The sequence below is a fragment of the Saccostrea echinata genome, unplaced genomic scaffold, assembly GCF_033153115.1.
Source record: "Saccostrea echinata isolate AGI-Se365-2 ecotype Australia unplaced genomic scaffold, CSIRO_AGI_Sech_v1 ptg000004l, whole genome shotgun sequence".
NCBI classification, from domain to species: Eukaryota; Metazoa; Mollusca; class Bivalvia; order Ostreida; family Ostreidae; genus Saccostrea; species Saccostrea echinata.
Genome location: NW_026889753.1, coordinates 1,260,377 through 1,285,640, shown reverse-complemented (window position 1 = coordinate 1,285,640; position 25,264 = coordinate 1,260,377). Strand labels below are relative to the sequence as shown.

General features: G+C 33.1%; 1 pseudogene; it reads left to right on the top strand.

Moving 5' to 3' along the window:
• Positions 1 to 8,468: 8,468 nt before the first annotated feature.
• Positions 8,469 to 21,404, top strand: LOC133179230 (uncharacterized; annotated as a pseudogene).
• The last annotated feature ends 3,860 nt before the right edge of the window (positions 21,405 to 25,264 follow it).

Genomic DNA, 25,264 nt, shown 5'->3' with positions numbered 1-25,264 from the left:
GCGATGAAAGTCTAACATAGGAATACACAGGATTTTCTTTCAATCTTCTTTTCAAGACAGTAGTAGTCATGATTAGTCATTTATTTGGAAGCATTCTCAGGTAGTGTAGATTCAATTTTGTTCAAATCATGACCGGATTGGGGGGGGGGGGGGTCACATTAGGCGATGAATTTTCTTACATCTAGGAATACATAAGTATATGGGAAATATCTTTAAAAATCTTCTTCTCAAGGACAACAAATCCATTAATTATTCATAATATACAGAGTCTGCAGATTCAAGTTCGTTCAAATCAAAACACTTAGGGGTAGTGTGGAGCCACAACAAAGATCAAAGTTATACAAAGGAATACAGAAAAACATGCTTATAGATAAGGAGCTTATATATGAAATGAGGCTTGCAGCTAAGTGATCCGTGGGTTAAGAAAATATTTGGTACTGTACTTTATCAAATGAGTTGAAATGGTGTATATTCCCGTTGTTTTCCGAGCGAATGTACACAACTCAAACGACGTGGATAAAGCAAATATCACGTCACACAATTATAGATGTTTTATTAATCGCACAATTATATGTGTTTTAGTTATCTCATAAGATAAACTTATAATGTATTAAAATTGTCTATCCCTGGTACTTCGATATAAGCATGTTTTACTATATATAAAAAAGTTTAAAAACAGCAAAGCCATGATTAGTCATTTCAATTCAGAAGCATCCTTAGTGCAAATTTTAAGTTTGTCCAAATCAAATGCCCCCGGGCTTAGGCAATCTCTCACTAGAGGGCGTATTACGCTGCGCTACAACAGTATTAATAGAGCGAAGCGGGAACGATAACTCTGGGTAGAGATTGGGCCTTAGGGTGAGGAACACGATAGAAGATCGAATGTATAGGGAAAATCTTATAAAGCTATGATAAGATAAAAAGATATGAAGCATATTTAGATGGTAAGACCTTTGTTTTGTCAAATAATTTTGGACCAACATTTTATCTAAAGTTTTCAATACTGAACTGTGTTCTGTTTATTTAACCCCCAAGTGCTTAGGTGAGTAGTGTAGCCAATGGGCCTCTTGATACAAAAGTTATAGCCATTTGACTTAGTTTCTAATTGTCATAGACAAGGCTATAATTATAGGCAATGCCTGCAGCCTAATATATTTATGTAGATCATATTAAAATATGCTCAAATGAAAAATTTCTAACAATTTACTTTTTTAAATGTTTGGCTGTATAGCTGATTTTTAGTTTGTCTTATAATATTGATGACTGACAAATCAATTCAAGTTTATTGCATAACATTTATAAACATTTTCTACCAGCAATCATTTTAATTGTCAATGTTCCGTAATCTTGATTCTGTATAACAAAACTGTTGAAGTGCTTAAGAGTATGACTCTCAACTCTTCACAGATTACATTTGTTGTTATGTTCACAGAAACGTTGCCATGGGTTAATCTAGTAAAAAAAACTTTAATAACATGCTAATTACATTGTAAAATTTGCATAATTTTCTGGTACAAGCATAGCAAAAATGTACGGAAAATTAACTATGCCAAAATGCGAACATTCATTTTATAAAATACTTTGATAAAAAAAAAATGAATTTGTTTCATTCATGAAATAATAATTAAAGAAGTGTATTAATATTTTTTTTTCAAAACATGAAAACCCGTGCTTGCATATTTCTTTCTTTCTTTCTTTCTTTTCCTTTTTTTTTTTTTTTTTTTTTTTTTTTTTTTTTTTTAGAATTTACAAGCTCTGAATGAAAATGAAGAAAAAAAGCTGAAATAATATGAACAAATATGTTTATATCCGTTACCATGGTAACATTCTTAGTTTGAATTTTTAAATCTTGATTCCAAATGTATATATTTATTTATATTTTGTACCAGCAATGATTTTACATAACAATGTCCTGTAATCTTGATTCTGAGTATCAAAACAATTGAAATTCCTACAGAGAATGTCTCTTAACTCTACATAGGTTACATTGGTTACTATGTGCTCAGAATCGTTGCCATGGGAAAATCAAGTGAAAATAGAATTTTATAAGATACTAACTGCATTGTAATATTTTCTTAATTACAATTTTACAGCATGCTTTGAAGAATCCTTAACAACAGGTACGTAAACATGCTAAAATTATTATTATATGATGTGTTGGTGAGGGGAAATTGCTGTTACCATGGAGATTACGAATTGTAAAATATTCCATAGTTTGCAGAGAGGTCTCAAAAATTTCAATTTATTGTAAAATTTGTTTTGAGTATTCAAAGATAACAAGTTATGTGATTTATGACTTTAGCATTTTACATTTTTTCTCTTTTTATTCATCAGAACATCCATTTTTGTTGCTAGGCAACGGATAGGAATGTTTAAAAATTATATGCTTCTGAATTTGAATTCTAAAAGACAAAATCCTCTGCTTTTATATTATATACACAGGATGTCTGTATGAGGTCCATCACTGGAGTAATTAGGCATTGAATAATTCCAAAATCAAGGAAAATGCTGAGTCAGCAGAAAAGGAAAAACATTCATATATTCCCACATCTATTACAGATATATCTTTAAATCTTATTTCTGTATTTTTAATTGTGAAAACTGTTAAGATCATTATCTTGAGAATAACAGTAATGAAAAAGAAATTGTTTTAGTATTTACATTTAATTTGAGCCTGAAAGATAAGAGATTTTTTAGTCCATCGAAGCTGAAAATCGGCTTGTTGCTAGGGAAATTTCTTTACCCATGTTTCCATGGTAATCGTGAATCAAAACATTTTTCATTTTGCATACATGGTTCATAGGGCAAAAGAAAACTATGTGTGGAAAATCATCAAATTCTGAGAACCCCCATATATCCTTTGCATGATTTTTACACAGAACTGTACTTAATACCCCAGCATTTCAATGAGTGACCTTAATCTTTGAGTTTTGTTCAGTCTGCAACTCATTTTGACATCGACGAAATAATCAGGTTTAATTAAATCTATTTATTGAAGAATCCATATTTATGCAAAGGACTATATGTTTAAACTAATAGACACCTCTCAAAAGGAAACAGAAAACTATCTCTCTCCAAGAGGTGAGTCAATAGAATTTATTTTTTATCTAACATACACTGTAGAATAATGAAAATTTATATAAAAAAGATTTTTCTTCTCATACCATATATAAGGTATCATCTTCAAGGTATTATAAGAACATTATTGTAATATCAATATGCCTTTTGTATGATTAAATGCAAGTTATTTCATTCAAGCTTAAAACTGGATTTAAGTTTATTTCAATCAAGTATTCAAAAATTTATTCCAATTCCTCAACATTCCAATGAGGGCCTTATTCTTTGAGATTTACTCAGTCTTCAACGCATTTTGACATCGACGAAATAATCAGGCTTAATTAAATCTCTTATATGAAGGGGTCCATTTTTATGCAAAGGACTATAAGTCTCGATTAACAGACACCTCTCAAATGGACAAATGGAGACCTCTCAAATGGACATAATATCTCTATCCAAGAGATGAGTCCGTAGAATTTTTTTTATCTCATATACACTGTAGAATAATGAAAATTTATATTACAAATGTTTTATTTCCCATAACAGGAGAGTTTTATAGCATGTCAGATGTTGCTATATTCTATCTTTACCTTTCATATATTATAATAAGTGTATATTTAAAATTTGTATTGTATATTCCACTGATTAAAGAGGTACAGATATTATGTATAATTAAAATTTCATTACCTGAAAACTCACTGATCTGCACTGTCACTGTAAACATGAACTAACTAATTGTTAACGATCTGCTTATTTTCACTTTGAAGCAAACTTGAAATATCTAGCATGTTCCTTAGAACCTGAAGTTTTAAAGTTTAATCAGACTTAAATCGTGTATGATTTAGGTCCCGTTATGGAGACAAATATAGGTATGGGATAGGAAGGATAACTTTCACTCAAATTTACATACTTCTTTTACCCACATCCATTAGGGATGCGCATTTAGCTCTTCCTTTTCCATCTTCCGTCATCCTTTGAAGCTCAGCAACGAATTTGGTCCCATCAAAATCCACCTACTCTTTGTGTTCCATTTGCCATCCAACGCCGGAAGTAAGTTTGAGTATAAGCACCAGTTAAGGTCGGTATTTGCTTCCAATTTTAAGACAACCATCTGCTAATTAAGTCAGTTAGATTAGTTTTCTGTGTGTGTGTCTTCATATTTCTCCTTTCATCAACCACGGATTTCCAAACGTGTGTAAATTTCGAATAAAAATTTGTATTGGAATAAAATCATATATTTAATAAATAAGAATAACAGTAATATATAATCAATCAAATGATTCAGAACAATAATTAAATTTTAAAAAATTAATAAATGAAATAAAATAAAAATATATATATCTTATAATTTTTTTTCTATTGTAACAAGGAAATGCTCCAACAACCACATTTCCCACATGTACGGAAACCGTGGCAACAGATGTGCTACCCGCCACATCCCAGGCATCCTGTGTATCTCTCAGTTCCTCTTCTACTTCAACTCCTTCAGTCACTGTGGCAACCATACCAAGCCAATCAGGTAAAAGCACTAATCCTGATTACATACAAGTCGTGCCAAACGCTCTAATTAGCGTTACCGATGATTTGGCAGCACACGTTTCACAACAAATAAAAGAAAAAAAATAGGGGCTAAGGAACACACATAATTGGCAAAGGTTATGCTGTCGGAAACTGATCCCCAAAACGAGCGAAAATTCTCCATTGCCGATGGCCAGTTAGCAGCCAAAGCAAAGTACTAAAAAATTTACTACTATTCAAATGTTATCTGATGCATTCCTGATATTTCCTAGCGTTTATTTGACAACGCACCCAGCGGACATTCAAGGCATCCTCAAATATATACAAATAATTAGGTTAGGGGCCAGACGATATCCTACAGGGGGTTGGTTAGAATATGATAAACAATTTAGAATGAAAATGTCAAAGAATACTTCCTTATCTTGGGGTTTTGTAGATGCTGAGCTATGGCTATTGTACATGTCAAATCACGTGCAAACTCAACAAACGCACTCTACACTTAAATGTTTTGATTATAACTTTAAGGGGTCTTGTGCTATACAGTCCTGTAACTACCAGCATTCATGCATGTATTGCCACAAGACCGTTAGGCCGTATGGCAGGTCCTTTCAAGTGTCCCTCATGATCAAATTTACGATGCAATCCAGTTGGTGTCCTCCCAAAAAAAGATGGGGGTTGGAGGTTGATAACAAATCTTTCTGCCCCTATAGGTTATAGTGTAAATGAATTCATTGACCCAGCATTATGCTCAGTATCATATGCCTCTGTCGATCAAGCAATTGAAATGATCCAAAAATTGGGTAAAGACGCTTTGGTCTGTAAGATGGATTTGTCAGGTGCTTTTAGGCTTTTGCCAGTACATACTCAGATTTTTGCCTTTTGGGTATTCGTATTCAAGATAAATTCTATGTTGAAAAGTCCATGCCCTTTGGCTGTTCTATAACATGTGCTACTTTTGAAAAATTCTCATTAATACTCCATTGGATTGTCAGTCTGAAGTGTAAAAGTTCATAAACATCATTCATTACTCAGATGATTTTCTTTTTGCGGGTTCCAAGGACTCATCAGATTGTTCAAATTTATCTAAAACATTTCAAGAAACTTTTCAGGAAATAGGGATTCCAATTAATTCAGATAAAACCAAAGTCCCAACCACTTATTTAACATTTCTTGGTTTAGTTACAAATACCACAAGTCAAACCATATTCATTCTAGAGCACAAGTGTAGAGAGTTAAAAATAGCTTTGTTATGTATTGTCAATTCCAAGAAGGTCACCTTGAAGCAAATGCAGTCTCTTTTGCGTCCCAGATTTTTTTCGCTAGAGCTTTACCAGGAAGTAGGGCATTCAGCCGAAGATTTTACAACGTAACTATAGGCATAAAAAATCCTATCATTTTGTAAAGATTACTTCAGTCATGAAACTAAGGTTTGGATCGACTTCTTAGAAACATACAATGGGCAAACTCCTTTCCAAACTTTGGTTTGGTATTCAAACGATAGTTTTAATCTTTTTACAGATAGTTGTGGGTCTTGTGGTGGGGGTGCCTTTTTCAATAACCACTGGCTTGTTATTCAATGGCCAAGCATATGGGACGATTATATTCTTAGAGACATTAATTACCTTGAACTTGTTCCAATATTATGTGCAATATGGACATGGGCTGAGCATTTTACACTAAAGAAACTGATCTGAAATACGGACAATATAGCCCTGCTTTATATTTTGAATTTACAGTCTAGTAGATCTTCGAGAGTTATGCAGTTAATTAGACCACTATAGCTAGTGTTGTTGTGTTTAAAAAATAACATTCAAATCAAGGCGGAACATATTCCAGGTTAAATGCAGCACTTTCAACTAATACAACTTTAACTTATCGCAGGGGATTGGAATCACTTCAGGCATTTCGTAATAGATACTCCTTACGATTACTTTGGCCGCCTCCTGTAGATCAGCTTATCAACCACATGTAGATAGCTTACCTTGCAGCTACTCCTATGGCACATTCAACCGTACGATGCTATATTAACGCCATTTGCTATGAACTCCAAATACATTCCCAGAAAAAAAAAGATTAAAGGGAGATGGAAGTCTAATGCAGTTCAAACCTACATCCGATTATAGTCATAGTTGTAAAGATTGGGGCGGGCACTTGGCAACATGTTTCTACTGTATATTAACAGTATCCTAAGTTTGCAGGTGCTCCCGTCATGGTATGGATTATTGGATCATCTTTGATACATCATGCTAAAAATCACACATTCATCAATTTTGGTAATGAACATTTGAACCTAAAACAACACAACATCCATATCAGAGGAATGACCTGGGAGCAGTTCGAACCAAAGATTCAAAATCTTGTATCCCACACGTCATAATGATTCATTGTGGAGGTTACAGTCTCGGTACCATGTTCCTGCGCCAACTACAGAAGTTTATGAAATGACTTTATGTCGTTTACAACTTATGTTACCTATGTGTAAATTTATTTGGTCACAATTACTGCCAAGAAATTATTACAGGTACATATTTTCACATGAGGCAGCGGAGAGGCCTCGTGTTAGGATGAATAGTTCATTATCTCGGTTCATTACTACACGGGGTGGGGTGGGGGGTATATTCACTACCCAAATATTCAACAGAGTTCATCAAAACTGTAACCAGAATGTGTTCACCTTTCTGACATAGCCCAGTCTGTTTTTCTTAATGCCATTCAGCGCGGCTTGTTCAAAATAATTTGCCAAAATTCGCAGCGCTACCCACCATTGCCCTTCTAAATGAGATTGTCAATGCATGAGTTATTGTAAATGTTATAACACTTTAATTGGAAAATCATGTAACATTCTCTTGATCTAATGTATACCGCATATAACAAACAGCATTTTTAACAACTGTAATTAATAGCACTTTCGTCATGGCATAGGAAAATATGTCCGCATGCGGCGGATGTCTTTCACGAGTCCAGCTTAATTAGCTGTTATGTGAATACATGTGGTCGAATTTTGCTCGAAGCCGGCTACTGATCCTGTTAACTTCCAGGGTCCATGGCCAATAATTGGACTTCTGTCATTGTATCATTGTTCCATGAACTTTCTACATCATTCACTGTTGAGAAAGTCGATGTAAATCATTGTCTTTCTAATACATTGTTACCTGTTCGTTGCAATTCAGTTATAATTGTATATGATTGTACCCATTTTTCATTGTGTAGCAATTTTTCAGTATTCACCTTGTGTGCATCATTGTTTTGATGATTCATTTTGACTATTCATTAATAAAGCCATGACAGAAACTGCCAATCATTGTTAATCTATTTTGTCGACATAATCGTGAATGACAAAAAAGGGGGTAAAAAGTATGTCGAGATATAAGGTATCCTAGTGTAAGAAAGTTCATTTTTTATCTTAATATTAAATACAACATATGGAATACGGATTTAATATTGAACTGTTGGTAACGTGACTGAAAATATTGATGATATTTAGATAAAAATCTTACTGTGATGATTTATTATTTTACATTTATCTTAGTTACCAGTGACTTGACCTTCTTACACGAATCATTGGGATAAAAAACAAAACTAGTTTAATCTGCTGGATTTAAACCTTGATTTAAAAATTGGCTGAATTACCTTATTTCAGTAAGTCTTGTACTAAATCCTAGGTTAGCAGTGGAGGAAAAGTGATGGGGGTATATCATAATTAAGTGATTGAAAACCAATTTATGATATTAACTTTAACTAGGAACCTATATATTAAATTATTACGAGTATTTTAAAAGAGTATGTTAATTCTAGAATGTTATTTTGCGTAAATTTCAATAGATTATATGCATTTTGAATCTTTTACCCTATTTCCTTAATATTCTAATGAATTTTTTTTTTAGGTTGGAAGAATGACGATGAAGAAGAAAAGGATATGTGAACTCTTGTTGATAACTATGATAACATGTTCTGGTATGTATTCATAAAAGTTTATGAAATCTCATCAAGTATATTATTTAAAAAATACATGTTAAACATGACCTTTTTCCTTTTATTATATTATATTTTTTAAGTATATTGTTCAGCATCTGAATAAAAAAATATCTGTTTCAATGTCTAATAAGGAAGATGGGCTAATATTACAGGCAAAATGCCCGCAAAGCGACGATTGAGTTGTTAAAAAATATATCAAATAGCCAAAAATATCTTTCTTCAAACATTTCCACATAGTATAAATTTTTATTGATCAGGACGTTGCATGCACCTTTCTTCCAAATTTCCATGTACAAAAGCCTTAAAATAAAAAAGTTCTCATAGAGTGGGTCAACTCTTTATTTTTTAAAACATTGGGTTAAATGGGTTAAACTATTTCTTTTTATCATTTAAAAGCCTAAAAAACGGAGTCAAACCCCACTCTATTTAAAATCTTTTCTAATAAGAAATCTTTGTTCTTGCTCTGAATTTTTTTAAGTCCATATACTGCACAACAACCTATTTATTTGAATTTGTCTTGAGAATTTTTTAGCATATACTTGTAGCTACCATACTTTGAACTAAATCAATAAAGTAAATATGTACAGACTATCACTTTGTAGAGCAGACATCTGTTATCAAATTTTAAGAAAATATACTTTAAATAATTGATAAAAAGAATGTGTGATCTATGTTCTTTTCATGAGGTAAGAAAATAAATACGATACTCTGACTGACTGTAATGCTCACAAAATGTTCTCAATATATATGTATTTGTCCGTGTGCGATTTCTATTTCAATAACACGCAGATACAAGCATTTAATTCTAACATTATTTTTAACAAGCTACATCGAAAACACATTTGAAAGGTCTTTAATCATAACCGTCATTTTGTTAAATACAGATACAGAAAATGGGGTAAGCTCAGTGTTATATAATGCTGACTTGCAGGTAACTGAAGTGCATATTCTTCTTCCGACTTTGAAAAGTCTACGTATGCAATGCGTATACAGGTACTCTGAGTTGTAAATTAGACTTGGCAAGAATTTTAAAAGAGTTGTTTGATTTCCTTAGGCATTGAGATTCCAGATAATCAGGGAAAAGAATTCATTATTTGATTTACGGAAGTTGATCAAGCCATGAAAGGAGACTTTTCAAAAATGCCATTGCAACTTTTTATTACAACTGTGTCTGAACTTCCCGTAAATGTTCAAGTACTAGCTCCAATGGTAAAGGACCTCTATCAAGGCGATAAATTTATGGTTAAAAAGGGAATTATAAAGCAGGTATCAATTCCAAAGTCCTTAAGATCACAGGAAACAGAGCGTGCAAAGAAAGCAATTCACATTGTTTCTTCCGATGAAATTGTTGTTTTCGGTATAAATCTACGGAAGCCCAATAGTGCAAACGAAATTATTAAATAAAGAAAACGAAATTATTAAATAAAGAAAAACGAAATTATTAAATAAAAAACAGACGAAATTATTAAATAAAGAAAACGAAATTATTAAATAAAGAAAAACGAAATTATTAAATAAAGAAAACGAAATTATTAAATAAAGAAAACGAAATTATTAAATAAAGAAAACGAAATTACTATAAAAAACTGAAACTAAAATACGGAATTTATAGATGTGCATGGTAAGGGCCTGAACACATGAATCATTCCATTCTATGACCTGATTTTGTTTCGACATCAAAACAAGTGTGATATTTGCATTTACACTCAGCTATTCCCGTATCGATAACATAACCAGTTGGAGTAGACAATCACAATACATGAATAAGGGAGAATTGTACCTTTGGTTATCCAATATGCTTAGATCTATGTTCTTACATTAACATGATTAATGTGAACTTTGACCAGTCTGATGAATTGGCCAGTAATTCGATGACAAAAGTTAAAGGCCTATTTACACGGTATGATTTGTAAGATGTGACTCGCCACATCTTACAAAAATCATACTGTGTAAATAGGAAAATCATAAGCCATATATGAAGTCAGATGGAATAGAAACATGCTCTATTCTGTCTGGCAAGTCAGATGGTTTCAACTAATCATGAGCAAGGTCAGAAAGGTTGATCTGAATTAGGTACAATTAACACGTGGATTTTTCCCGAACTTTTGCTCCAGATTAATTTTTAAGATAAATGTGATATATTACATGGCCAAATCTTGGGGGAATTTTTCATTCCATGTACTTAAATTGATAATGGCAGGAAAGTTAAACTGAACAAACCAGTTGTTTACAAATTATACTTAGAAGTAAATTTGTCTGAAAAATGAAATCATGTAGGTCTTTCGTAGCCAATTCATTTACTTATTGCATAATATGCACCATGTCCTAACCAAAGTCTTGCCCATGTTCTTCTGTGTTCAAATAGTACATAGCTGCTATCATTAGGAATAGGAAAGGTAGTATGTAACTGCCGTTATCTATTGTTAAATTGTAAACAATAAGAAATTTGGAGGGAAATATTAATGAACTACATATCTGACAAATCATACAATGTAAATGAAACACTGAAGTTAGATGTGAAATCACATCTTAAAAGTCAGACCGTGTAAATAGGCCTTAACGTTAACATTAGCTTTCTTAAACCCTCAGCTCAGAAGGTCTAATTATCAGCGTACGCTGAATCTGGACATGAAACATCAAAGAGATTATGCTAATAAATTGCACAAATATTTCAAATATACATGTCTGTTAAGATTCCGTTGTTTACAACTGCTGAACTTTATAACATTTAGGAAATTCCCATGGCTATACATCATTTTCAATTATCGCACAGTACAAAAATGTTGTAAAATGATACGTTACCGATCGGATTTTGCGGTTTGTTTGACATTATTAAAAAAACTGTTTTTAAAGAGAGCAAGTCAAAAATTAAACAAGTCAAAGTGGTTACAATGAGTAGATTTTAATGATTGCTAACTTTATTAAAATCAAGCTAATTTCTTGGTCATTTTATCAAAGCATAATTAGAAGTGATGCAAATGACAAATTCTCTATCTGTATTTATAAGTCATAAGTGATAGTTGTGAACAAACAATGCACACACTTGCATAACAAATCCCACAAAGTATTCAAATCATTCTCTTTATTGTTTCAACAACCTAAGATTTATGGATACACAGATAGGGCGCTAGGTTTAGTTCGGGGGGAATTTAGCAATACGATGCGCAAGGTCTTGACCTTTCAGCGATTCATGAGCTCTTTTGGAATGTCATTAATAAGCAGAAACAGCCATCCTCGCTCGCTACATCCAGGCTTAAAGGCTCAAACTTTGACGTTGTGGGGATGCGACACAGCATCAAATTTGAAAAGTTATGAATCATTCACTTCAAAAATGCGAATTATAGGCTGTGGGCACATAATATTTTTCTACGTTTGTCAATTTGACATTTATCTAAGTTTTTTTTTATTTTTCATTTCCCCCACACTTGTTTTAATGTTGAAACAAAATCAGGTCTATAGAATTACTAAATGATGCTTTATAACACGTGCGCTTTATGGAATAATTCATGGGTTCAGGCCCTTACCATGCACATCTATAAATTAATTCCGTATTTTAGTTTCATTTTTTAAATTTAATTTCGTTTTTCTTTATTTAATAATTTCGTTTGTTTTTTTATTTAATAATTTCGTTTCCTTTATTTAATAATTTCGTTTTCTTTATTTAATAATTTCGTTAGTTTTTTATTTAATAATTTCGTTTTCTTTATTTAATAATTTCGTTTTCTTTATTTAATAATTTCGTTTTCTTTATTTAATAATTTCGTTTGCACTATTGGGCTTCCGTATAAATCAGGCACATTTGTCTACCGATGGCTTTCTTGGAATATCTTTGGATGTTTTGGGAACTAAATATTTTGTTCCATCCTTTATTTCAACTGCTGAGCATCTCTTTCAGTCGGCAATACTCATTGTCGGAACACAAGACAGGACCATGTTAAATATCAAACTGCCATTGAAAAATAACATCGATATTCAACAAGAAGGAAAGAGTTACAGCCGTGGTGATTGGATAAACATTACAGTAAATAAATTTGATACATAACAGCTTCGTTGCCCTGCTGATTTATCAGGTACCTTAGTTTTATCTTTGCAAAAAGTATCCGTTTTCGGAGGATCGACCGTAACTTCCATCGGTGTTGGATTCTCACGGGATCACATCGAAGAACAAATACCACCTGTAAATGTTTGGGGGAAAAGGTTTGCAGTAAATGCATTTCCCGATACAAATCTAAACATTCTCCGATTTTTGGCTAGTGAAGACGACACAACAGTCAACATCGATGATAAAGAAACAGTTCATATAACGACTGGAAATTTTCATGAGACGCATATAGATAGTTTTTCTTTTATAACTTCCAACAAACCAATTTTATCTGTGCAGTATGTTCCTAGTGGAACTTGTGATGATGATATAAAACCAGGCTGCCATAAAGGCGACCCAGCTATGACTTTAATTCCCCCAATAGAACAAAGTAACATATTTTACTCGTTTCTAACTCCTGTCTCATCTCAGAATTCAAACTTTAGTAACATATTCATGTTTGTTATAGATGATTCTCGCGAAAACGGAATGTTTCTAGACAAAAGAGCTCTAAGAAGAAGTGAATTACACAGTGTATTACGCAATCACAATCTTGCAGCTGGTTATATACAAATACCACCCGGTAGTCATACCATAGAACATTCTTCAAAAAATTTGCTCTTTGGAGGTGTACTGTATGGTGGTATTCAGTATGAATCGTATGCTTTCCCAGTTGGCCAAAGGTTTGCCACGATAAATGAGGTATTTCCTTTGTTAATGTAATTATACTATGCTAAATGAAAGGAGGTTATCTTTTGAAATATAGAATTATGGTTAAAAGAAAATCATTAAAAGGAGTTTCAATGCTAAACAAATAACTGTGAATGTAAAGCATATTGATTATCATTATTAAAGATTTTTCGAGAAATTCGTGATATGTTTTTTTAAAAACACTTCACACCTTAAGCATATCTGTAGTTAATAATCAATCTTTTATTTTCAGTCAAATGGTACTTAAATCATACTAAAAATACATTACTTTCAAAGGACTTTCAAATCTTGTTTAATCACGGACTGGTCGCGGTAGCCTAGTGGTAGGGCTCTCGCTTTGTGAGTGGAAGGTAACGGGTTCGATTCTTGGTCGCCGCGCGGCGTCAAACTTTAGACGTAAACATGGGCAGTGACTGTCTCTTCGCCTAGCGCCCGGCAATACAAGTAGAAGTCACTGGTCTTTCAGATGAGACCTCAAAATCGAGGTCCCGTGTCACAACAGGTCTAAATTTGAAGCTGTTCACCGATATAGTCTCATATGATTGAAAAATTCTCTTAGGGACGTAAAACAACAACAATTAATCAATCAGTCTTATGCATGGATATCTAGCAGACAATTTGTTACTTAACACAGGCGTCTACCAAAACTGTAAGGTTCATGCCGTTTTGGCCCATGGGTTCAGACCCCAGGATAGAGTAATTGGTCATTTATTGAAAGTACTTTACATTTTTAAAAATCTTTTTCTTTACCCGGGGACATCTAGCAAGCAAACTGTTTGCACGACTAGGATGAGTACTAACTCCTTTAAGAACAATGTAAATTTCACTGGTCTTGGGTCCAGCAATTCGCTCCCATGGAGGGAGTAAGATGGTCAAATATTGATACAAATATATGTATACATTATATTTTTAAAAATCTCTTTTCTTTTCTAAAGGACACAAAATGGGCAAATTGATTATATGATTACAGTTAGAGCTTATTCCTTTTTGAAAACTGTAATATTCATGCCCTCAGGGCTCAGTGTTCCAAATCCAGGGTGGATGTAATTATTAGATGGTCATACTAGTATTTGAAAATACATTATACCGCTGAAAAGTTTTACTCGTGGACATCATGCAGACACAGTGATTACATATCATATTGTTTTTACTTAACACTTAGTCCTTTACCAGAATTAAAACAACCATTGCGTCCTGGCACATGATTTAGGCCCCAAGGTGGGGCTAGGATGGACATATATTGAATTTATTATACATTGCATAAATTATCTTCTTCTAGGATAAGCTTTGTGAATAAAGAAAAGATAACAAAATTGTCACCAAACTGTTAACTTTATTCAAATGAGACCAGAGTCTGAGTTCCAGTTGTGGCTTAAATTGGCAAAGACTGAGAAGCCTGATATACTCAGGTGACCATAAAGGCCAGTGGGTCTCTGGTTTGACTTGCAAATATCACAGAAACTTACTGAAGAAATTTACTGATGCATTATTAATGTCATGTATATAAATGAAGTGTCATAAACGACATATATGGATACAAAGATTGACAGCACGGAGAATAAATGCAAAGAAAACGATGTTCATCAAAACTAATTGCATAATTTCCTTTATTTTGTCTCAATTTTATTTTTCAGAAAGAATGTCGCCCTATTGAGATGGATATTGGGGATGGTGTAGATAACGATTGCGATGGACGAGTAGACGAGGAGATTTGTAATGATCTTAAAGGTTAATTGGTTAAGTTATGAATATTGAAATAAACTCAAATGTAAAATGTAGCTCCTCTTGACAAAGATATTTTGAATTTATATTTATTGCAGATATGAATCTTCATTTAGTCCCATCCTTTGTTAAATACAAATGTCAAACATATTTAATTACTTGGAAACATTCTTATACATAAAGAATGCGACACTGCATAGCATTGCTTTAACATATTACTTTACTACTAGGATTTTTGCTCCAAAGAGTCCTCAAGTACTTCAGCACGAGTTTAGCCTAAAGAGGGGGGAGGGGTAACTAGTTAGTTTTCATATCCCTGTTTCTAAAAAGATACATAAATTGAAAGAAAATAATGTTTAGTACCAGTAAGAGAAACAAATTATGAATGATGTATTCTTAACTTAATCGAAGTCAGTTATATCTTTTTCTTTCAGAGGATATCATTCTTTTTTGTTAATTGTAATGACAAGAGATTTCAATTACAGATAATGATAAGGATGGACAAACAGATGAATATTGTTTAAAAGCTCTTAGTAAGTTTGAAATACTGTAAATCGAATCTTATGTGTGAAGTTAGCTTGTCTTTCTTCCATTCAGTCAACATTTCATTGAGTTGTCATCATTGAAACTCTTTTGAAACGAAAACATAGTTCAGTTTCTGTTTTAAGATATCTAAAATCAGAATAAGGGATCGGAAGTAATCTCTGACGTACATACACTGTACAAATAACGGGACAATATGCATAGCTAATTTTAAAATATAAATATCAAATATAAACAGTACAAGAATATGACAATGGAAAAGATAAATGGAAACACTTCTTTAAAATCCACCAAAACATGAGGAAACCTTCTTCTACAGTTTCTGAAAGCACACTTCCATATCCATTCTTTTTAAATTCGGTTTGATTTTTTAATATTGTATTTTTATTATTTGCGCACAAAAAATTATTTTTGATCTGCCTTTCCGAAAAAAAGAATACATGCATATAGGAAATGAAATATGGAGATAACAAACAATATTCAAACTCAAAAGTCCATTGAAACAATACAAATCAGGAGCAGATCCAAAACACAGACCTGAAAAACAGAGGTCGGATCAGGTGCACTGGAGGAGTGAGCATCCCCTGCCGACCGGTCACACCTGCTGTGTGCTCCTTGCCATGATCGAAAAAAACCCGGACAAATCCGTAGACAATTCAGTGTGTTAATAATGACCTAAATATTAGTAAGAAAACCGTCAGTCAGCATTTGACTTACTGATAGGTTGTATTTGCTGACAAGATCATTGTATCGACTATAAAACTTGCAAAATTATTTTGTTAAAAACTTCTAATTGTACACACAAGTATAAGTACTCTAAAGTTGATATTAAAAAATGCTTGAGTTTCTGATTGACAATACGCAGCACAGTTAAGGCTGCAATAAGGAGGCGGAGCCTAATCTTACTATGACATCACACAAAAATATATGTTCTTCAAAATACCACAAAATGAAATGATTTGCTATTTTAAACTGTTGGATAGCTTCAAACTACATCAATACTTACTATTGCATGCATTTTTGTCGTTGGTTAAATCCCACACAGCAATATATAAACAATTCACTGATCGCAATGCACTTGTCAATGTGACGTCATATCGCAAAATTTGACGCAGTTTGTATGCAGTGAGAGGCGGATCAAGTTATATTTAATACAATGAAAAATGTATTTTTTAATTGTATTAAATATATTTGCAGATATATAGGAGGCCATTAACTTGGAAGCGATGTCTATTTTATGATTTTATTCATATACTTCCCGTACATTCCGTAGACAAGCGATACTGCCGTATATTTGTACGCAGATTCATTGAAGGGTAATAGAAGGGTTGTAATAAATCGATATATTGCAAGGGCATACCCTCAATGAATTATGACAAGCTTTTACACATAAACTCAAGAGGTATGAAGATATTTGAAAAGTGCTGCGAACCTGATGAAATCTTGCAAATGAATTAATTATATCTATATTTAATGTACTTGACCAGCAAAATATTCAACATACGGTCTAATTATATAGTAGAATCTATATAGGTTCGCAGCACTTTTCACAAACTATAAAGATAATTGAAAATAATTATAATTGAACTTAGATTTTTAACGTGGTTATGCCCTTGCAATATTGGAATATATAGATGACCTCAATACTGCAGGTATATTTGCTTAAATCACGTGACTGCCACATTACGTCACAAGTCTAGGTAATAAATCTAATCGTCCCCATTATGTAGTTTTCAACCATATTACATTTGTCTGATAATAGTAAAGTCCTTAAAAGAATCGTCCATCCTTGTAAAGAATGTATTTTCTATATAAAAATTCGCCGATATTTCCATTTGTCACCTTAACTGTACTGCGTATCTAGGTAGTTTTTGGAGATCAGGCCCCATGATCATGAAACAAACTTAGACTGAAGTCAAAATTTCAAACATTTGAAAGATAATTATTACTTGTTAACTGAAATTCTTAATTTACAGACAATAGCGACTTGATGACGCAGTTTTTTTTTTTTTGGACTGTTTGACTTCAAAAACATTTCAGCACAATAAACAAATTTTGAAATAATCTAAATATGTTTCATGATCCCGGGGCCAGGTCTTCCAACAATCTGTTGGAATTCCATTGGGTACCAACTGCGCCCCGTTATTAGCAGACGTATTTTTGTTTTAACATGAAGCACAATCTTATTCAAAACATAGGTACAGGCATATCAGATTGTGAAAAGAATAAAGTTACTTGAGAGAAAATAGAATATCAGCACGTTCTCCCATTATTTAGATAAGTAAACTATCGGGCCTTCACTCATACATGTACATACATGTACATGAAGGAGGCATTGTATAGTCGATTTATCTTTTTCTAATTATACACTTACTTGCAACGAGTGATTAAATAGTTTAACAGAATGAAAGAAATCTGAATGGAGAAATGTAATGCGACAACTAACTTAAAAACAAAGTTCTTAAAGCTCTGATATTCTTGATTTTTAAGAAAAAGGAAAATATCCTCCTGCACAAGTACTTAAACTGTTAATAAATTGCAATTGATGAAATATTTATGAAAAACAGGGCAAATTTTTTATATTTCTGTTCTTCTGTAAATCGAAACATTTAACTAACTTGTGTCTGTCTGTCAGTTCATCCGTAAAGCTTTTCTCCCTCATTCATTCTATCAGTCCCTTCTCAATCAGTCTGTCTGTCTATTCGTCAGTCTCTTCTTTGTTTGTTAGTTTGTTGTTTAACGTCCCTCTCGAGAATTTTTCACTCGTATGAAGACGCCACCACTTGCCGGTGGAGAGCTGCAAATTTTGACCTATGCTCGGCACCTAGGGCCATTGAGCAGTGAGGGATCTTTTTCGCGCCAGCACCTACTGCGACACGCGACTTCGGTTTATACGATCTCATCCGAAGGACCGGTCTCCACGTCCCACAGTAGGATTCGAACCCGCGACGGCAGGATCAGCTCCTTACTCCGCGACTCTAGAGCAGATGCTCTATCACTGCGCAACGAGAGCGACCAGTCACTTTTTTCATTCAGTTTATGTCACTCTTTCGTGATATAGTAACATTTAAATTACATTGTATATGTATTTTCCATATAAAGTATGTCGAAAGCTTCGCCACTTAAAAGACAGGTATATGTAATGATTTTATTTTAGGACCCTCTATACACTAATGAAAATGTTTTTGGACATTAAGAACATTGTTCCATATAAAGGTGTCAATACTTAGTCTATGTATTTTACTTTGAATATATGAAACCTGCCATTTACTCCAAGGAAAAAAATGTTCAAAGACAACACAGTAGTGATGAACATAAATCACTGCCGCTTATTTAAATGGGGAATATACATGCAAAGTAAGTGTTCAATTTTGTTTGGCCTAATGAAATGTTAGATAAGCTCGTATTCTTTACTATTAGAGTAAAATGCTGTTGACCTTAATTTATTTAGTTTTAGATCAAATGGCAGTAACGGCTACTTACCCTCAGCTTACCCATATAAATTGCGATGTGTATCATTTAGACAAGCATACCGTTTTCAAAGCAGCGATATTTTATCAATCTACAATGTACCATGACATTAAAAAATGTTACTTAAGTATTGAATTGTTAATTTTTCATTAAGCGCTAACGCGCGTGATTCAATTTGTTAGCACAGCCGCCCATGTTATGACACGATAGAAATTTATAATTCAATGCTAAAGGAATGGTTTAAAGATGAACCTTTTATCAATGTTTTTAAGGTACAACAACAAAATCATCGACAACAACCGCCCCGCCAACAACACCGACGCCAACATCAACTAAAACATTTAAATCATCAACATCAACAGAAACAGATCCATCAGTGCCATCAAAGACAACAACAAAAACTCCTTCGCCTACGGCAACTACAACAACAGCATCAAGCACGACTTCAACAGTAACACCGATAACAACAACTAAAACAACACTGACACAATTAGTTACAACTTTGAGTCCAATACTACAACGTGAATTCAGAGAAAACTTGACTTCGTCAAAAAATCAGATCCCTGATACATGTTCACTTCATTCTCAAGGATTGAAAAGGATCAACCATCCGCAAAAGGATTCGATATTCTGGTCCTCTATTAAACAATCTGGGTTTTGAAAAAAAAACTTAAATACAAGAATCTCCGAATGTGTCCAGTCCTTAATTAGCTTTACTTTTGTGTCTCTGACTCAAAGTTTTAGGATGAATTAGTCATCCCTATTTCTCTTCTTTTCGAAATCGTGAAGTGTCATTTCTATGCTAGAAGCTACTGCAATTGAGCTTTTTTGCGTATTTTTATTATTACGTTTCAATTTCGAATGGTTAAAATTAGTGTTTGTTTGAAAGAAATTACATCCTTCAAATTTAAATTGAAATAGATTAAGCTGTAAGGATCTGTACTATCCGTGCCTGATAACTTAAGATTTTTCCTGTTATTTTACTGATAGAGTAAATTTGAGTTTAATTTCAGTTCGTAAAAAGGGCCACAATTTATTTTAACTCATAATATCTTTACACATCACGTTTTCATAACATACACATTTAATACACATTTTTCCGAAAAAATAACAAAACATGTTTTGGATGATAAAAGGCCGCAGCTTTAATAATTGTTTCAATGACAAATTAAATGTCAGACAAGCATTTAACAATCATTGGGTGCCACACACCTAAATTGGTAACGGGCGTTATGGCACCTCGCCTTCTAGGGTAATCCATAGCAAGGCGTAACAATATGTAGTAATCGACTCCTAGGGTACCCCTTAGCGAGTCAGCTGGGATATCAATGTAATTGCCTCCTAGGGGATTCCTTAGCGAGGCTACTACCTGTTATACCGAACAGGTAAGCCCACTATACCGAGTAGGGCAAAGTAAAACCACCCGTTATACCGAACGGGGTACGAGGTTACTGTTATACCAAACAGATCCCTCACACAAGCTCCCAGTGCACTCCATAGCAAGCTTGTATTGGCTCTTAGGGTAGCCTTAGCGAGCCACCACATGCTCTACCAAGCATGTAAAATAGATAATCAAACATAAACACTAATATAATGATGACTAATGTCTCTGCTTGTCTGACATATCCGTAAAGCCGCGACAGCAACATATCTTCAGTCTTCAGTCCCATTGCAAGTAGATCACAATCTTGTATACATAAACATAAAAGAGGTCCTGGATAAACGTAACCTGAAAAATACAAATAAACAGCAGAAACAGCAGCAGCTCCAATTCTAAACATGTTTAAGCCTACAATTAATCAACAACTAAGATTTTTTTCTCTTAAGTGGGAGTGGTGGGTGGGAAACAATTATTACAAGTGCAGAACGCTGGAGAAGCTATTGAGTAAGAGGAGGAATTCTCCACGTGCGCCCCTCTTTTATACTCGCGGCAATCGGGGGAAAGTGTCAAAAAAGACCTATCCCCCTCTGTTTTTCGGAAATCAATTAAGTGCGTTTGATTTGCAATTGCATTAAACGATCTTATTACACAATTTAATATTTTTATTTAATTTAGCACAATATTTTATCATTAGAAACACAGATGAGTGAGGAACCACAACGACCAGCCTGGTTTACCTATACCGAGTATGGCATAATTGGAGGAGTTTCTGTTGTTGTTATTGGAGCCATTGGCGTGTGCTGTAAGAAGTGTCTAGGTCTGTTGGGAAAACGCGACGACGACGAAGATGAAGAAGAGTATAGACGAAAAATATACAAGAAAGCTAGACAGGCTTTTGGCACTCCTTCTATCCGACCAATGTATATAAATATTCGAAAGACGTGAGCTGTTAAAGTCAAAAGAAAGATATCGAAGAATAATATATATCCCAAGATATTCTTGTGAATAGAGATGAACATTTACAAACTTCAACTTTTACGAAAAAATTGATATTTTTTGTCACTTTTAAGCTTTTCACGAAATTTCATAGTGATGTTCAATATATGTCCAAGATCTAAAATTACACACAATTAGATTATTTCATTCAATATGGAAAATCTGGTTAAAAACATTTAGGAATGAATGACATCTATTTAAATAATGAAGTATACTTATTAATGATTTGAAATATATAAAAAGGTATGCGTTGCTTTATCCCAGTGACAACTTGATTTAAGTAAATAGATAAGTAAGCATATAAAATTACTTTTCGTAATTTTAGATTAGAATAGTCGACGTAAATTGGATGGTATAATACATTCAGTTGGAATCAATTGTTTGTTTTCTACATGCTTGCTACATGTATCGTATATTTCTTTCTTAACACACAGTGGCGGTTTAATATGAGGGCTGAAAAATTAGTTACTTGTGTAATAATAATTTAACAGAATTACATTATCAATATCATGTAACTATTATAGTAGAATATAACACAGGGAAACTTTTATTACAGCCGTTATTAAACTGGAATTAAATTTTGAATGCAGCAAATGTAGAATACAATTCTTTTTTGCATTTTTTTCCCGAAACTTATGGTCCCTCTTCATATTTTGAATATTATGCTATTTTTATATATCTATAATATACCTGTGCTTCTAAATCTGGCAAATAAAGTTTAAATAGTCTTAAAAATATATATTTCATAGTATATTTATTTATATAATAACGTGTATTTAACTTATGACGGTTATTTACTTGTTGATGTAAAAAGTCTTTGTTTGTATGTTGTTTAACGTCCCTCTCGTGAATTTTTCACTCATATGGAGACGCCACCACTTGCCGGTGGAGAGCTGCAAATTTTGTCCTATACTCGGCACTTACGACCATTGAGCAGTGAGAGATCTTTTTCGTGCCAGCACCTACTGCGACACAGGACCTCGGTTTATACGGTCTCATCCGAAGGACCAGTCTCCATGTCTTATACAACCTTTACAAGCTTTTGATATTATATATAGAAAATCAATCGCTTTCATTGATAAAGAATATAAAAATATATTCAAAGTTCCTGATATTGAATTCAATCAGTAAACAGTTACATATAGTTCAGAAATAGGGATTGTTTTATCTTCCAAGATATTGTACATCGTACTTATAATCCAAGTACCAGTATGAAAAAATGAAAGAAAGCAAGGAGACATAAAGTTCTAGTCTATATAATAGAAAGATTGGCTACAGTGAGAAATAACCAGAGACATGGAAAAAAAATAGAGCGATAAAGAAAGATTTGTCATGTGGCATTCTTTAAGTTCCTAAGCTTATAATTAAAAACTTAATTTCCTTAATTTCAAACATTGATTTTCAAAAATGTCTATCTTGATGAAAAAAGTTCAGATAACGAACAGTAATTGATCTCAAAAAATCTACAAACAATACAAATTTGTGAACAGGGCATAAAACATGGACCCCCAGAAATTCCAGAGCTGGGATCAGGTGCCTAGGATGAGTAAGCCTCCCTTGTTGACCGATCACACCGGTCGTGAGCCCTATGTATTTATCAGGTAGACAGAAGATTTCGTTGTCAAATTTAGTCTAAAACAATTGCCTAACAATTGCTATGAAATACATCAGCCAAAATACGACCCAGTGATAGGTTATATTTGCTAACAAGATCATCATAACGACCATATAATTTACAAAATACGGACTTTAAACGATGTTATTGAAATCCCTGTAACATCAATTTATCTGTCAATAGCTTGTCTCGGTTTAAAAATTGATCGTATTCAAAAGATGCTCTTGAGTGTCGAATAAGTTAGGAGACATAAAGCATATGTAGGTAATAGCGGAATAATACTACATAAAAAGGAAAGATGACGATGAAAAGCTGAAGTCATCTCGTCTGTCATACAATTTAGTTGTTAGTTGGCCCTTATTGTCTATAGTCAGTAAAACGTCCAAATATGAAAGTTCACTGGGATATATCGAGTCGACATATGAATGGAAGAACTGTTGTTAATAAAACGTCGTCGATATATCTGAAAGTCGAGTTGAAGGCTACAGCAAGTGTTTTCTTCTTTTCATGAATAAATTCTGCTGTATGGGAATATAAAAACTGGTCTACTAATAAAGGAGCACAATTAATACCCATCGAAATTTGAACAGTTTGTTAGAAGACTTGATCTCCAAAGACTAAATAAATGTTGTGAATTAGGAACTCCAGAACCCTTTAATATCAACTTTAGAGTACTTTTGTGTAGAATGAGAGTGATTTTTATCAAAGCAAAATAAAATAAAAATGGAAAATATAAACAAGAAGTTAGAATTATAATAAATAATTTATTTAATTCGGAAAAAGAATTAAGGTAGAATAAAAATAGAAAATAAAAACATTTAAAAAGAATTATGGCACTGATACCCTTCCATAGTTTCTCATTATCAAAATTGTATAAATGTGTTGACTTTACATTTGTAGACTTGTAAATTGTCTTCGTGTTTTATTTAGAGCGCGGCGATATAGATACCGGAAAACAAAGTTTACAACATAAAAGATACACACATTCATAGTATAAACTTAAAGTCAACACAGTTATATGTTCGGAACTACATGCTAGGATGTCGGAATTACCTACTCACATATGTAGACTATTGAACTGATACGATTGCACGTTCGGATTTACAAACTTACAAGTCTGGATTTTTGAACACGATTACCCTCCATAAGAATATTCTGTAGCACAGTTAATATTTTTGTAAGGAGTAAAGATGGGGGCTGGTAGAGCATTTGCTAGACCCGGGCAATGTATCTTTGTAAGGACTTTTATGAAGTCTAGTAATCCAATAGAGGTAGGGTAGATCGAATCCATCTTGGTTGACTTGAATGTTAAAAGTATTAAACACTGAAATGTGATTTTGAAGAATTTCAAAATGAACTTTGAGTACAAGTTGGATTTTCAGAACGTACAATTAAAACCAAGTTTTTCTAAAATACAGTTTTAATAATGAGCCTTACAAACAAAAACGATATTATTACAAAGACGATATTATTATCGAAAGTATCATTGGGAGAACCCTTTACAGACATCTCTGTGGTTGAGATAGCGTAATTATTTAGAGGTGTCACTCTACATGGAAGAACACCCTTAATGATCATTGAAGAAAATCTTAGAAGAAAATCGTATACAAGAACGAAATTTTATCAAGAAACATTTCTTGCCCTTCATCCTAAATCTCTACAACAAACAACATTGTAACAAAGCAATGTCCCATATTGGACATATAGTTTTGCATTCCTTAGAAAACAGGTGAAGTGAATGTAATGCCTTTGTAGTCTAATTCCCCGATTTTCAAGAATTTCTCTTAATTTGTTTTAAAGGGGCCTGGACACAGAGATTTTTTCATAATATTTTCTAAAATTTTCGGCATAATATTATGAATTACATGCTAGCTATAGAGCATTTCAGACCTATATAGTATGAAAACGTGTTTGGAAACTTGTAATTTAAAATTACGAATTTCGGTACGCGTTTGATTGACACATATCCTTGTACTTTCATAAATTCGAATTTATCCTTAACATATAAGAAAAGTGGGAAATTTATTGTGCATTAATGAAAGAAATTAAAGAAACTAAATCTATAATCCAGAAATTTTAGATTTGGAATGTGAGAAAGCAAATCCAACACACAAGTATTGTCAGTTCATGTTCAGTGATGTGTGTATAGTTAACAAATTGAACACACCCTTTAAAAAGTAAACATTAACAGAAC